Source organism: Nipponia nippon, unplaced genomic scaffold (assembly GCF_047370975.1).
Source record: "Nipponia nippon isolate SJK-2023a ecotype South Korea unplaced genomic scaffold, ASM4737097v1 scaffold_26, whole genome shotgun sequence".
Lineage (NCBI taxonomy): Eukaryota > Metazoa > Chordata > Aves > Pelecaniformes > Threskiornithidae > Nipponia > Nipponia nippon.
The window spans coordinates 4920346-4933659 of NW_028262343.1; positions in this window are offsets into that span (position 1 = coordinate 4920346).

Here is a 13314-nt window from a genome sequence, read left to right on the forward strand (position 1 = left end):
ACCAACTTAGCTGTAATGCTCACATCATTGTCTTAAATGACTGAATGAATAACGTGTGTATTATATTAAATGTAAAATCAGAACAAAAATGAAGATAGGCTTGTAACATGGTAATTATTTCTTATATACTAGTTCAAAGATCGGTATAAATATTAAACCATTAAGATGATTGTGATTCAAGTACTTTGAGTAGTATTTATTCCAGTGGCCTGTCTCTGAATTCATATTGATAATTAAATTATTTTAATAGAGATAATACTTTATGATAATTGAATGAAGTAGTTGCCATGATCTTCAAAAGATCGTCATAAGAGCTGTTTTTACAGGTGTTCCTTAAACAATAAATATGATTGTCCTAAGAGAAATTTCCAGTTTAGACGTATATTCCAAAAGCTTAATGACTCAGTTACTCCATAGAACGAACTGTAGAGATTAACCAAGATAAAAAACAAAAAATACTTAAATAATTTCAAATCTATCATAACAAGAAACTGAAATATATAAGATGCTTGCGAAGAAAGGGGATATGTGTATGATATCCACGTACAACATCTAGCACAATCGATATTCATTTCTGTATGGTGTGTTTCAACCTGATGAAAAGAGTACGAACCAGTAATACATTAAAGTAGTCATTATTTTAGTTCTCTGAGGTGTACAGGAATAAAAAGAAAGGATATTAAAACATTTTCTTCTCTTTTAACTGTTTTTGTGAGTTTTGTTTTTCACTTTTTCCACAAAATAAGCCTCTATCTCCTTACATAAATAAGATTAAAGATCTCCTGAATAGTTCAGTAAGAAAAATTGCCTAACTTTCCATGTATCAAGCCATTGTATAAATTTATTTTTCTGAAGGTACTCTAGTCATGTCCTCAAATTGTCTTTTTACTTAAAAGAAATCATATTAATGATGCATTTAACTAATATTAAATAATATTTTTCATTAACTGGCTACTGAGGTTATTACAGTTCTGTAACTCTTAATGAATATCAACCTGAAGTTTAAAAAAAAGCTCTAAATAATGTTCATTAACTACTTTGGTAGGAAGGGTAAAACTTAATGAATTGTGCAAAAGGGACATGGTTCCTTGAACTATTAGACTAAATAAATATACCTTGTAAAACTCTAAATTCATTCTGGCTAAGTCATGGTTTTTTATTGTTTCTTTTAATATTTTTATAATTAAAATTTCTTTTATTTTAATGAAAGTCAGATATTGTCAGATCGCCTTGTTATTTTTTTGAAGATAACTGTTTCTCCAGAAAAGGAAAATGCAGGCTGAACCTCCTTAGATTCCAGTGAAGTGCTCAAGTATGAGGACGGGCTTGATATTCAGTGAGTGCTGAATTAATACAGCCCTTTAAGTTCTAGTACCATCTCTTAGTAAACTTCTGCCTGCAGCTGGGCTATAGTAGTTATCCACTGATAAGTAGCATCCCGTAGGCTTTGCAGTCAGTGTCTTATACCTACTCCATTAACTTTTAAGCCATGAGATTAGCTATTCTGGAAAAAATAGACTGCAAACATAGCCTGTAAGTGGTGAAGAGTTTATCACATTGAGAATCCATAAAAAATGTTATTGTTCTCACTTAAAATTTGTGGCTTATTTTCAGTTTGAAGTGTCAATTCCACCTGTAAGATGAGGCGTCTTATTATTCCTTTTCATTGTAGATTTTAAAAAATCAAGTCGATTAATTGTATTCCTTTGCCTTCTGTTGTAGGATGTATTCTAGTCTTTTATATGTTTTTGTTGTGCCCTCTCTGGTTTTCAATGCTATCTTTAAATTGTAGATGCTCAAACTTAGGTATGTTATTCTAGAAAAGAATATGTACAGAATTTCAGGAGAGCCTTTAAAAGCAACGTGTGTAGCCAACAAGAGAAGAAATTCCTTCTGGGCAAGCACAAGCTATATTTTTCAAATGGTTTTCTATATCCACATTTACCCTGTGGGTATGAAGGCATCCTGGCATTCAATACTTGAAGAATTTTTTGGTCTTACAAGGCTCCATAGAATTGACAGGTTTGTCATTTCCCTACATCTTCCAGTGGTGAAGCTTCTGCTCTGCTGATGATGTGAATGGCCTCATCAAAGGGGCAACATCACATTGGTTAAATGAAATGCATAATTTCTTGGCTCTGGACACTTGACATCTTGCTTACTAATCATAAGGAATAGATTCCAGTACAGCTGCTCCAGATGGTGCTTGTAAGCACGGACGCAAGGTCCTGTGTTCATTCATATCAGTTGCTCAGCTCCTAGTTCATATTTATCCTAAGTGTTTCCATCTGGGGCCAAAAAAAATGCATATCTCCTTCTTTATGCTTCAACAATACATTCAAGCTAACTTTTCCAGGCAGCATATGATAAAACTTTTTTATATTTCAGGGTACACCACAAGTCTTTCAACGCTTGAGAAGAATAATGAACTCAAAGCATTTCTCAAAGTGTTGTTGACTATGCACAGCCCTGTCAGCACCTTTAATCCTCTCTCCTAACTGTGTCTTATTGCACCTGAACAAAAGAGTACTAGTGCCAGCTAAACCGTTAGGGTTCAAAATTAACAAGCAGTTGCTCTCTTTGAGCATTTCATCTTCAGGCTATTTTCTTATTTTTTTAATCTCTAGTAACTTTTCTGTATGGTATACAATTTTTCCACACGCATTTTAATTTTTGGCTACCAGACTTGGAAATTCTAATGACTCGCTAGTGATTTGTGCAAAGGCAGTCACCTAGTCAAGTGCAAACAGCACTGTGCAGAACTTCACAAGTTTATCATAGCTGGGTATGTTGGCAAAAGTACAAAGTCATAGTAGGAGACTACAAAAAACGTTAATGCATTTTAGAGAAAATAAATTCATCTAAAACAAGTCAAGCTGTGATGAGTTGCACTGGTGAAGTGCTCAGATACTAAAATAATGGACTGGATAAATATCATAGGCAGGAGTATGATAAACTCAGTGAAAAACTAGAGTTATTTACGTGGCTCTGTTGGAAGCATGTATAATGTTTGGCTACAGTAAATCATGATACATTAAAAAGCTGATACTTAGTTTTCTCAACTATGGGCTATGCATAATAATTCAGTGAACTATAACTAGATAACAAATTTAACTTGCCTATATTGTTCATTATGAGATGATTCAGGATTAAGAAAAGATTGTAGTGATACTATTGTAGCAATCAATACCTAAAGATAGAAACAATTAAAGGTTCATAGAAGTTAGTATGTGTTACATATATTTGATTAGACAAATGAAATAAAGTATATTTGATTAGGCAAACTGCTAGAGTGTGGAAAAAACAAAGTTTGGATGGTCAAAAAGACTTTTCAGGTCTGAAAAATAGTAGCCTTCATGAATAAACGTGACCTCATAAAAACCTTTGATAATTCAAATAGAGAGGGAAAGGGAATTAGAGTTTTAAGGAGCATATCTTATCTGAGAAGGAAGATAGGTAATTTATTTTGTATGGAACATGGAAGAGGCTAACTAGAGTTTAGAGTGAAAATAGCTGTTGAGAGTATTCCGATTTTAACTTCTATTTTTTATTCTATTCATTTGTTGTTTTCTCTTTAGAGCCTCATATACTAAAATATAGGTGTCCTGTCAGTAGTTGCCTTAGAAGACACGGTCTGCAAAGCACTTTATCACACAAGATGAACAACTCCATTGCCTAAAGCTAGTTCTAAATGACAGAAAATAAAAAACAAAAAAAAAAAAACCAGAGTTAGCTTTAAAGAAAAGTTCTCTCTGAAGAAAACGTCCTTCAGTTTTTCCCCTTGAGCAATTTATCCAACCCAAATGCAGCAGAGAGGCTCTGAAGGGAGGACGTGTTCCTGGCAGTAGGTAGCTCCAGAGAGCTGCTTATGCTGCTTTTCTGTGCTTTGAAGTTTTTGGCTTGCCTTTGGATTTTTCTGAAATGTTGTATCAGGAGAAATTTGGAGTGCAGGTAGTTCAGCGTGAATTATTAATTTGTACAGATATTTAAGCCATGGGCTTTGGCATCTCTGCCCTATTATGATTTATATTTTTCAAGCTTAGGTTTGCTAGAAGCCTGAAAAGATGCCTGTTTGCATTCATTATATCAGTCAACCAAAACAGACTGCTCAAAGACTTACAAACTCCAATGGCCTGATTTGGAAGAACTTCCGCTAGTTTAGCTAGTAAAGATTTATATTATGTTTTTTTGTACATTTTAAAAGTAGATTTCACTTTGCCTTTGAAACGCCATAAAAAGTGATGACACTAATTTCAGTCTCTCTACTCAATCTCGCTGTCGATTTTTATGAAATTTTTGGGAAGCCAATATACCTGAGGTCTCAACTGTTCTGTCAGATTTGGTTATAAATGACTAATGGGGTCAAAAGGTGTTATGGGACAACCTGACAGATGGATAGATATGGCATTTTCATAAACTGCATTTCTGTAGGAAATCACGCTAAAACCACTGATTTTTTTTCCAGCACCAGCCAAGAAGTATTTATTTCTTCTTGATCCCTTTTGGTACAAAATAGCATGTATATTCATTCTTTCAGACTTTTTCTGTCCTGGGGTGTGTGGTTCAGATTATGTAGTATAACTGAAGGCTTAAAGTCTATTTTACAGCTGCAAATCATTGTAGATTTATTTACATCCAGCTTACAAATAGCGTGGAAAAGATTACCAGGAGGCAGCTTCCAAGAGAACAAAGGAGAATATGCACATTGCTCTCTTTCAAAATGTCAGGTATGCGAATGTGCAGCAAATCAGATCTTCCTCCAGGTTTGTAAGGGTGAAAATTTGGCTTTCTGTATTTTTGAGCCTCCCACACCACTGCTCCCGTTTTGAGGTAATGCTCATCTAAGACAGCAGTGAAGGAGTTCCCTCTGCAAAGAGACTACAGTTTTATCCACATTTATATTTAGCGTACAAGGACAAAAAGATATTTTAGTCCCCTCCTAACCAGCCTACATAATATCTAACAGAATATCTATTCTGATCACCACATATGTCAGTATCTTTTGGTAAAGAATTATTGAAAAAGATTATTATTGTCCAGTGGAGCATGTAATCACTATTATATTACAACTGCAGTCTGGAATGGGATCTCCACAGTTTTATGGGAAGGATCAAGAACATTTCTCATTTTAAGGGAAATTTTGGATGTATTTGCTGGGCCACACACTAGTAACGCATCCATCTTGCTTCCCAGTCTCTGTTCCACAGGGCTCTCTATCACTCTTACACAATTTTCTGCAACCTCTCATGCTATTTAATGCCCAGCCATTTGACAGTGCACATTACTACTCAGGCTGGCACCTCACGCTGCTAAGTGTTCCTCTAGTCCTCCATACTGCACAACACTATGTTGCTTAGCACATTCCATCGCAGAATATGCAGATTATTACTCATTCTTAGTAACACAACATTGCAAAGCACTCCCCTGAAAAAGCCATGTCCATGCTGAATGGCTTATCCATGATTCTGCTTTCACACTAATTTCATTTAGATGGGAAAGAAGAGTCCATGGCATTCTTCTGTTTCAACTCTTGGTTGAAGAGTTAGAGAATGCAGTCCTATGAGGCATTTATATTCTTCTGCTGTTGTTTCAGAGCAATTTATTGGCACAATTGTTTTGCACTAATAAGTAAACTACTGATTACCTTGGAGTTGTGTTTGCATTCACAAAGAATACACAGGTATCTTTAGGCTTTAAGTCTTCTATTTAAGAAGTGAAATATATGGAAAACATTCTCTAATATTTAGTTAACCTCAGTGTCTTTTAAAAAATTCCACCTTCAATCATTAATCTTTGCAGGGTTAAAATTTCTATGAAGTACAGATTTACTTTTACTATTTCAGGCAGTTATCTTTGCAAGATAATCTTTTGAAGTACAGAACGGATTTTTTTTCTCAGTCATCGTTCCCTTTAACTGTGGAAATTTTTGAACTTACAAAGAATTCTAAATTGGTTAGTTTAAAATGAAGAGTTTTGCACGTTTTTTTCATAGTTTGGCATCTTGGGGCAAATATTATATGTGCTTTATTTAGTTTTATCACTGTTCTCTGTCTTTCATGTGCTTACAGGTAAATCTTACATTAAATGTCATGGTGCATGTGTTCTCTCCGAAAGTTGGACTTAGAGGTCCAGCCAAACTGTGTTAACATTCTTTATAGGCTTTTCAAGAAGAAGTTTATCCTCTTTTCCTTTTTTTTTTAACATCCTTCTGCCATCCACTCAGTGAAATAACAGTGATTACAGTCAGGTGATATTCTGAGTATTAGCAGTTCCCAAGTGACTTGGGAAGATGGAAATTTTTGAAGGCTCTTACCTTTCTTTGCAAATGAAAAATAATGGCTGTTTAAATTATTTTGCTTTTACTTCTTGCATAAGGAAGTTGCTCTGATTTTAGCATTGTGGTACTAAATGCTGCAGTGTGCATAGATAGGTATTCTGGCAAGGTGCAAAAAGCTATAGAAAAGACAGCTCTTCCTCTGCTCCACTAAGCAAATCAATCTTAACTAGAGTCTAGTTTGCACATTAGAATAATTTTGATCTGCTTTCTAATTGCAACTGACTCTGAGATTCTTCTGTCTGTTCATCTTAGCCTGATTACAAAAACTACCTCAGAACCAACCATTACCCTTGAGTACTCAGCCATTTTGCCTCTAGCTCCCTCATTTGCTTAATTGGCTCATAAAGGATGTTTAACTTGCAGCCAATGAGACAGGCAGCTCCTCTATATACATAATATATTTCCTCTCTGATCAGTGCTTATTAAAACGAGTCAGCAAAAGCTTGCTTCCCCACCCCCCCATCTTTTGGGTTTGTGCTAGATTTTAATTATAATTTTGTACTTACATGGCTGAGTTGGGGGATGATATTGTCACAATGTATTAATGTTTCCTAATTTCTGCTAAAGTCATCTCTGTCATGTAGTAAACTCAGATTACTTTTCTCACTTTCTGTGCCATATTATTTTTCAATTTTTGTCAAAGGAACCATGTTATGAGACTTTGTTCATTCTAAAATTACCTAGCTGTAGTCAACTCTCAATAACGTTTTGCCATTCTGTTCTGGTGTGGATTGTCTGTGCTGTAAGTGTACAGAGAGTCTGGCATAAACATTTTTACTGATTAGTTGTAATCCAGTGCTGCTCTAACACTCTTTCATACAGCATGGAGCTAGAACTGGCTGACAGTAACTTCTAAAGCTTCTACAGAAAACGACTTACACTAGTTGCATGTCAGTACAGACTTGTTGCCGCTGCAGTAAATTTCAATACGCACTGAAGTTTTCTGGACCCATCTCGAATCTGGCATGGAGAAAATCAAGCTGGATTAATAAGTTCTGAGGTAAGTGCTACAAGACCCACACAGGTATCAATGCTCAGGGTTGCACAAGAGCATATGTTTTGACAAAGCACTAAACCCAAGATGTCTCCATGCATTGGTGTCACAGCAGGCCAGAATTTATAAGCCTTCTTGGCACCTGGTATTCTGGAAAGTGTAATTCAATGTAAATTAATTTAATGTAAATTAATCAATGTAAATTAATTCACTTGACTGAAAATATGTGCCAGAGAATATAAAAAAACCCACAAATTTAATGTAGGAGGATTTGCAGTGTTTGGTAGTGCTTACTAGCAATAGTTTTGAAATGGAAAAAACAGCACTATGACTTACTCTAGATAAATGGCCCATCACAGAGAGAAAAAAAGTACTATATTCGTGATTCACCCCCACTCAGTAACTCTTTTGACTTTTAAGTCCAACTCATTTTAAATAATTGTTTGAAATACATAAATTTTCAAGAAACACAGGCATTAAATCCAGCTTATTGCCAAAATAGCATCAGTTTATTCACTATGTATATGTTTCTAAGCTACATAGCTATCTGATAATCTATAACTTTACCAGATTTGAAAAGCAGAACAATTAACTTTTTATACTTTATATCATGAGAAGTATTGTTGTGACCAGAGGAAAAGTAAATAATTTTCTTAGCATGTAATAGAAGTGGGTTAATATTTTCGCTGACAGGCATTTTATTACTTAAAACTGCGTGAACTGTGGGGCAATGTAAACTGGTAACGTAACTTAGAATTTGATTTCCACATCATTTCACTGTATCCCGAAGTTACTCATAAAAGCTGGTTCTGTGCTCTTCTGGGGCAGAGTGACTTCACTGTAATAAAATTTTGTGGAAGATCTCTGTGTGGTATCTGTACTTAGGTATCAGCACTGGTTAGTACATTTTTTGTCAGGCCCTATCTTATACATATCTAGGGCTGTCTAATCCAGATTTCCCCAGGAGAGGGGTATTTTGGTCTGCATGCAGATTTGAACTCAGCTTTCAGATTTACCTATTGATGCTTGGAAAGGAGCATGTTATTGCAATTCTTTCCTTTGTAAAGGGAAATGTAAGCTCCGACTGCAGGGAGCTGGAACTGTTGCTATGTGCCAACCTTTCTCTGAAGCCAGATCACTTCATACAATGGAAAGTACGTAAAAGTCCCCTTGTAGTCTTGACCAGTGCTTTAAGGGTATTGTCATGGTTTAACCCCAGCCAGCAACTAAGCACTACACAGCCGCTGGCTGACTCACTCCCCCACCGGTGGGATAGGGGAGAGAATTGGAAGGGCAAAAGAGGAAAACTTGTGGGTTGACATAAGAACAGTTTAATAACTAAAGCAAAATAAAAATAGAACAGTAGTAATAGTAATAATAACAATAATAAAAAACCCAAGTAATAATAGTACAATAGTAATACAAAGCAAGCGATACATTCTACAGTTGCTCACCACCTGCTGATCAATGCCCAGCACGTCCCCCCAAGAAGCGATCATTGCCCCTCCCCCAGCCCATTCCCATAGCTTATATACTGAGTATGATGTCATACAGTATGGAATAGCCCCTTGGCCAGTCTGTGTCAGGTGTCCTGGTTGTGCCCCCCTCCTGTCTTCTTGTGCACCCAGCATAGCATGGGAAGCTGAAAAGTCCTTGACCAGCGTGAGTGACACTTAGCAACTACTTAGCAAAACCCAAAACTTCAGTATATCATTGACATTGTTCTCACCCTAAACACAAAACACAGCCCCATACTGGGTACCAAGGAGAAAATTAACTCTTTCTGATATGCTATTCTTGAAATAGCATTCTGAAACACCTAAAAATAAAATATTTTGCAATGTTACTACTAAGCTGACTTAATTTTATTCATCATGTGAATAAAGCACCTGTCGTGGTTGACATAACTATTTATAGACTGGTACAATTCAATTAATGTTTTAAGAACCTTTAGACTAGTCATCCTCGGGGTATTCACCCCCTGAACTGGAAGATGGAGATGGGAAGAAGAATAAAGCCCCAATAATCCAAGTGGTAAGTTAGTGACCTGCTCCTCCACCTGGAAGCCTACCTGGGATCTACCCAAGGGTATTGAGGGAGCTGGCAGAGGAGATTGCCAAGCCACTCTCCATCATTTATCAGCAGTCCTGGTCAACAGGGGAGGTCCCAGATGACTGGAAGTTAGCAAAAGTGACGCCCCTCTACAAGAAGGGCCAGAAGGAGGATCCGGAGAACTACAGTCCTGTCAGCCTGACCTCGGTGCCGTGAAAGGTCATGGAGCAGATCATCCTGAGTGCCATTACGTGGTACGTGTGGGACAACCAGGGGATCAGGCTCAGCCAGCATGGGTTTATGAAAGGGAGGTCCTGCTTCACTAACCTGATCTCCTTCTATGACAAGGTGACCCACTTAGTGGATGAGGGGAAGGCTGTGGATGTTGTCTACTTGGATTTAGTAAGGCCTTTGACACTGTCTCCCACAGCATTCTCCTGGAGAAGCTGGCTGCTCACGGCTTGGATAAGTGCACTCTGCGCTGGGTTAAAAACTGGCTGGACGGCCGAGCCCAGAGAGTGGTGGTGAATGGAGTCAAATCCAGTTGGCGGCCGGTCACGAGTGGTGTTCCCCAGGGTTCAGTACTGGGGCTGGTCCTGTTCAATATCTTTATGGATGATCTGGATGAGGGGATTGAGTGCACCCTCAGTAAGTTTGCAGATGACACGAAGGTGGGTGGAAGTGTTGATCTGCTGGAGGGTAGGAAGGCCCTGCAGAGGGACCTGGACAGGCTGGATCATTGGGCCGGGGCCAACTGTATGAGATTCAACAAGGCTAAGTGCCGGGTCCTGCACTTGGGTCACAACAACCCCATGCAACACTACAGGCTGGGGGAAGAGCTGCCTGGCAGAGAGGACCTTGGTTGACAGCCGCCTGAACATGAGCCAGCAGTGTGCTCAGGTGGCCAAGAAGGCCAATGGCATGGTGGCTTGCATCAGGAATAGTGTGGCCAGCAGGACCAGGGAGGTGATAGTGCCCCTGTACTCGGCATTGGTGAGGCCGCACCTCGAGTACTGTGTTGAGTTTTGGGCCTCTCACTACAAGAAGGACGTCGAGGTGCTGGAGCATGTCCAGAGAAGGGCAACGAAGCTGGTGAAGGGTCTAGAGCACAAGTCTTATGAGGAGTGGCTGAGGGAGCTGGGGTTGTTTAGTTTGGAGAAGAGGAGGCTGAGGGGAGACCTTATCGCTCTCTACAACTACCTGAAAGGAGGTTGTAGCGAGGTGGGCGGGGGGGAGGGCCAGTCTCTTCTCTCTAGGAAGAAGCGATAGGACAAGAGGAAATTGGCTCAAGTTGTGCCAGGGGAGATTTAGATTAGATATTTTGAAAAATTTCTTCATGGAGAGAGTGGTTAGGCATTGGAACAGACTTCCCAGGGATGTGTTACAATCACAGTCCGTAGAATTTTTCAAAAAAATGTGTGGATGTGGTGCTTAGGGACATGGTTTAGAGGTGGACCAGCCAGTTAGGTTAACAGTTGGACTCGATGATCTCAGAGGTCCTTTCCAACCTTAATGATTCCATTATTCTATGATTCTATATCTGTGACACTAAGGTTTTGTTTAGAAGAAAACCAAAGTGGCTTATGATCAGAGATGAAGCCGTAGCTGTTTCTGTGCTTTGATGCTATATCAAAGTAAAATATTTGTAACAGGCAGATTGATGTAAAACATTAAAAAAAAGCCTGAACTACTGAACACTGCATTCTGCATTTGGAAAGAAAAAAAAAGGCAATGAAAGAATTAAAATCTGACTACTATAAGAGAAGAGAGCAAGGAGTGGGAAAGGTAGGAAACAGTCTAACCGATGATGACAGCATTGGTTAAACATTTAGCAATCACTGGATTTATATGACATGAGTAATTCTGAACATGGGGTTCACAGCCTAACTTATCACATAGACCCAGGTGCCTCACATTTGGAGATGACAGAGCTGAATGCCTCCATGCTGAGGTCTTTTTTTTTTTTTGTATCAAACACAAGCTGAGGAGTAATTTATATGATGTGGCCTTGCATATCTGGAATTTTGGAATAGAGATATAATCAAAGGAAGGTTTATCAAAAGGATAAACAAAACTCCTTATTGGTTTAATGTCATTGTTATCACTGGCGAAACATTACAGAAGAATTTTAATGACTGATATTTACTGAATGCAGATGTAACACCTGAGGAAAATGTAAATTTTTTTGCATTGTAAAGCAAATAAATCCCCGAATTGTGGTCTCCCAGACTTCCCTGGCTCCATGCCAGTGGTAAAAAAATAACTGTTTTGATTAGAAGCTGAAGTAATATTAGAAACGACATGAAAAAACCAGGAACATTTCTAGCTGGTAAGTTGTCTGAAGAGCAAACTGTTGCACTGCTTTTGTAGCATGAATCCATATCAATACTCTTTAATTTTAATAAATCTCATAAAGATTTATGTGGCACAGAGCAGACTTGGTTGTATGGAATGGCTCTTTATTATCGCTCTGGCATAAAGACCTTTTCTCCTTAGGCAACAATGAGGAATTACAAAGCATGCAAAGTTTTAAAAAGTCAATCCAAATACCATTATGCTTATGACCCATACATAATTGCAGTGTGCGGTTAGCTATAAGAGATAAATACCTCCATGATTTTTTGCCTTTGTTCTCCTTTTGTTTTTCTGTGCTTGCATTCTCTTACATGCTGGTGATAAGAGAGCCTACATCCCATCATGTTTAAAGAAGCCAAGATCCCTGCGGATACACAGTGATAGGTTTTGTCCTCCATCCACAAATTGTTTTCATAAGGTGATAACTAAGGACATTAATAGACAAAATAAGTTTAATATTTACAGCAGGTTTATATAGACGTTTAGTGGCCAAATCAAGTTTGATATTACCAGAAAAATTTATCTTTGGCTGCAATCATATGTAACAGGCATATTTTCTGTGAAACCAGCCTAAAAATACTCATTGGGTGTTTCACAAGACCATGCGACAGTCGTCTTCCCCACTCCCCAAGCAGCTCAGAAATGCTGTGATTTTCTGAATAGCAAGGAAGTCTATGACAACCATCCTGAATTCAAATACTGTAGCAGGAGCTTTAGAAGAGAGTTTGGTTTCTTTCAGTGTTACACATGGTGGGGTGGACATGCCACGGACACTCAGTTTCCATCAACAGTTCGAATACACCATATCTAAGTAACCAGACTGTTATGAGAGCATATGAAAAACTGAAGTTCAGACATTCTCCATTTCTGGGGAGATTCAACATTATAGTTTTTGCCATGCAAGAAAGCATAGGGTTTTGTCATTCATCATCCATAAGTCTAAACCTTCACAGAGAGAAAGATTATTTCTCTCAACTTTCTGAGTTAGTGTCTTGAAATACAATGAAGCTCTGAGTGATGCAATCCAGATATGGTGACAGGCGGAATCTTAATCCATGGATTTGAGATAAGCATTCCTGTTCGTGTCTCAACGGAGATTCTTAAAGTTAGAATCACAGAAAATCCAACACCTGAGCAGCACAACAGTATATAATCCAGTATAATAATGTGCATAAAGTCCAACCTAGAATTTCAGGGGAAGGGATTGCAATCCTTTAAGAAATAACTACAGAATCTTTGCTCATAATGTAGTAGGTGAACCTTCACTAGTAGATGTCTTAGGCCTGCTCCAGGTCTTAGTCTCTTCTCTTCAGCATAACTATGTTTGTTTTTCATTTCCACATAAATGTTTAATACTGGCTTAAATCTTTCCTAACTATTTGTCTCACTCACATTCACAGATCTCATTCCCATAAGCAAATTGCTACTTTGAAAAAGTTGTTTTTGAAAGGTCCTACCCTATTATTTTCTTTCTCTGTATTACTATTTTATATCCAGTTAATCTGCTGGTTTCAGGTTAGCTAAATTTCCACTTTCAAAGACAGTTTATGATTATTAAATAATTGAGTACTTAGTC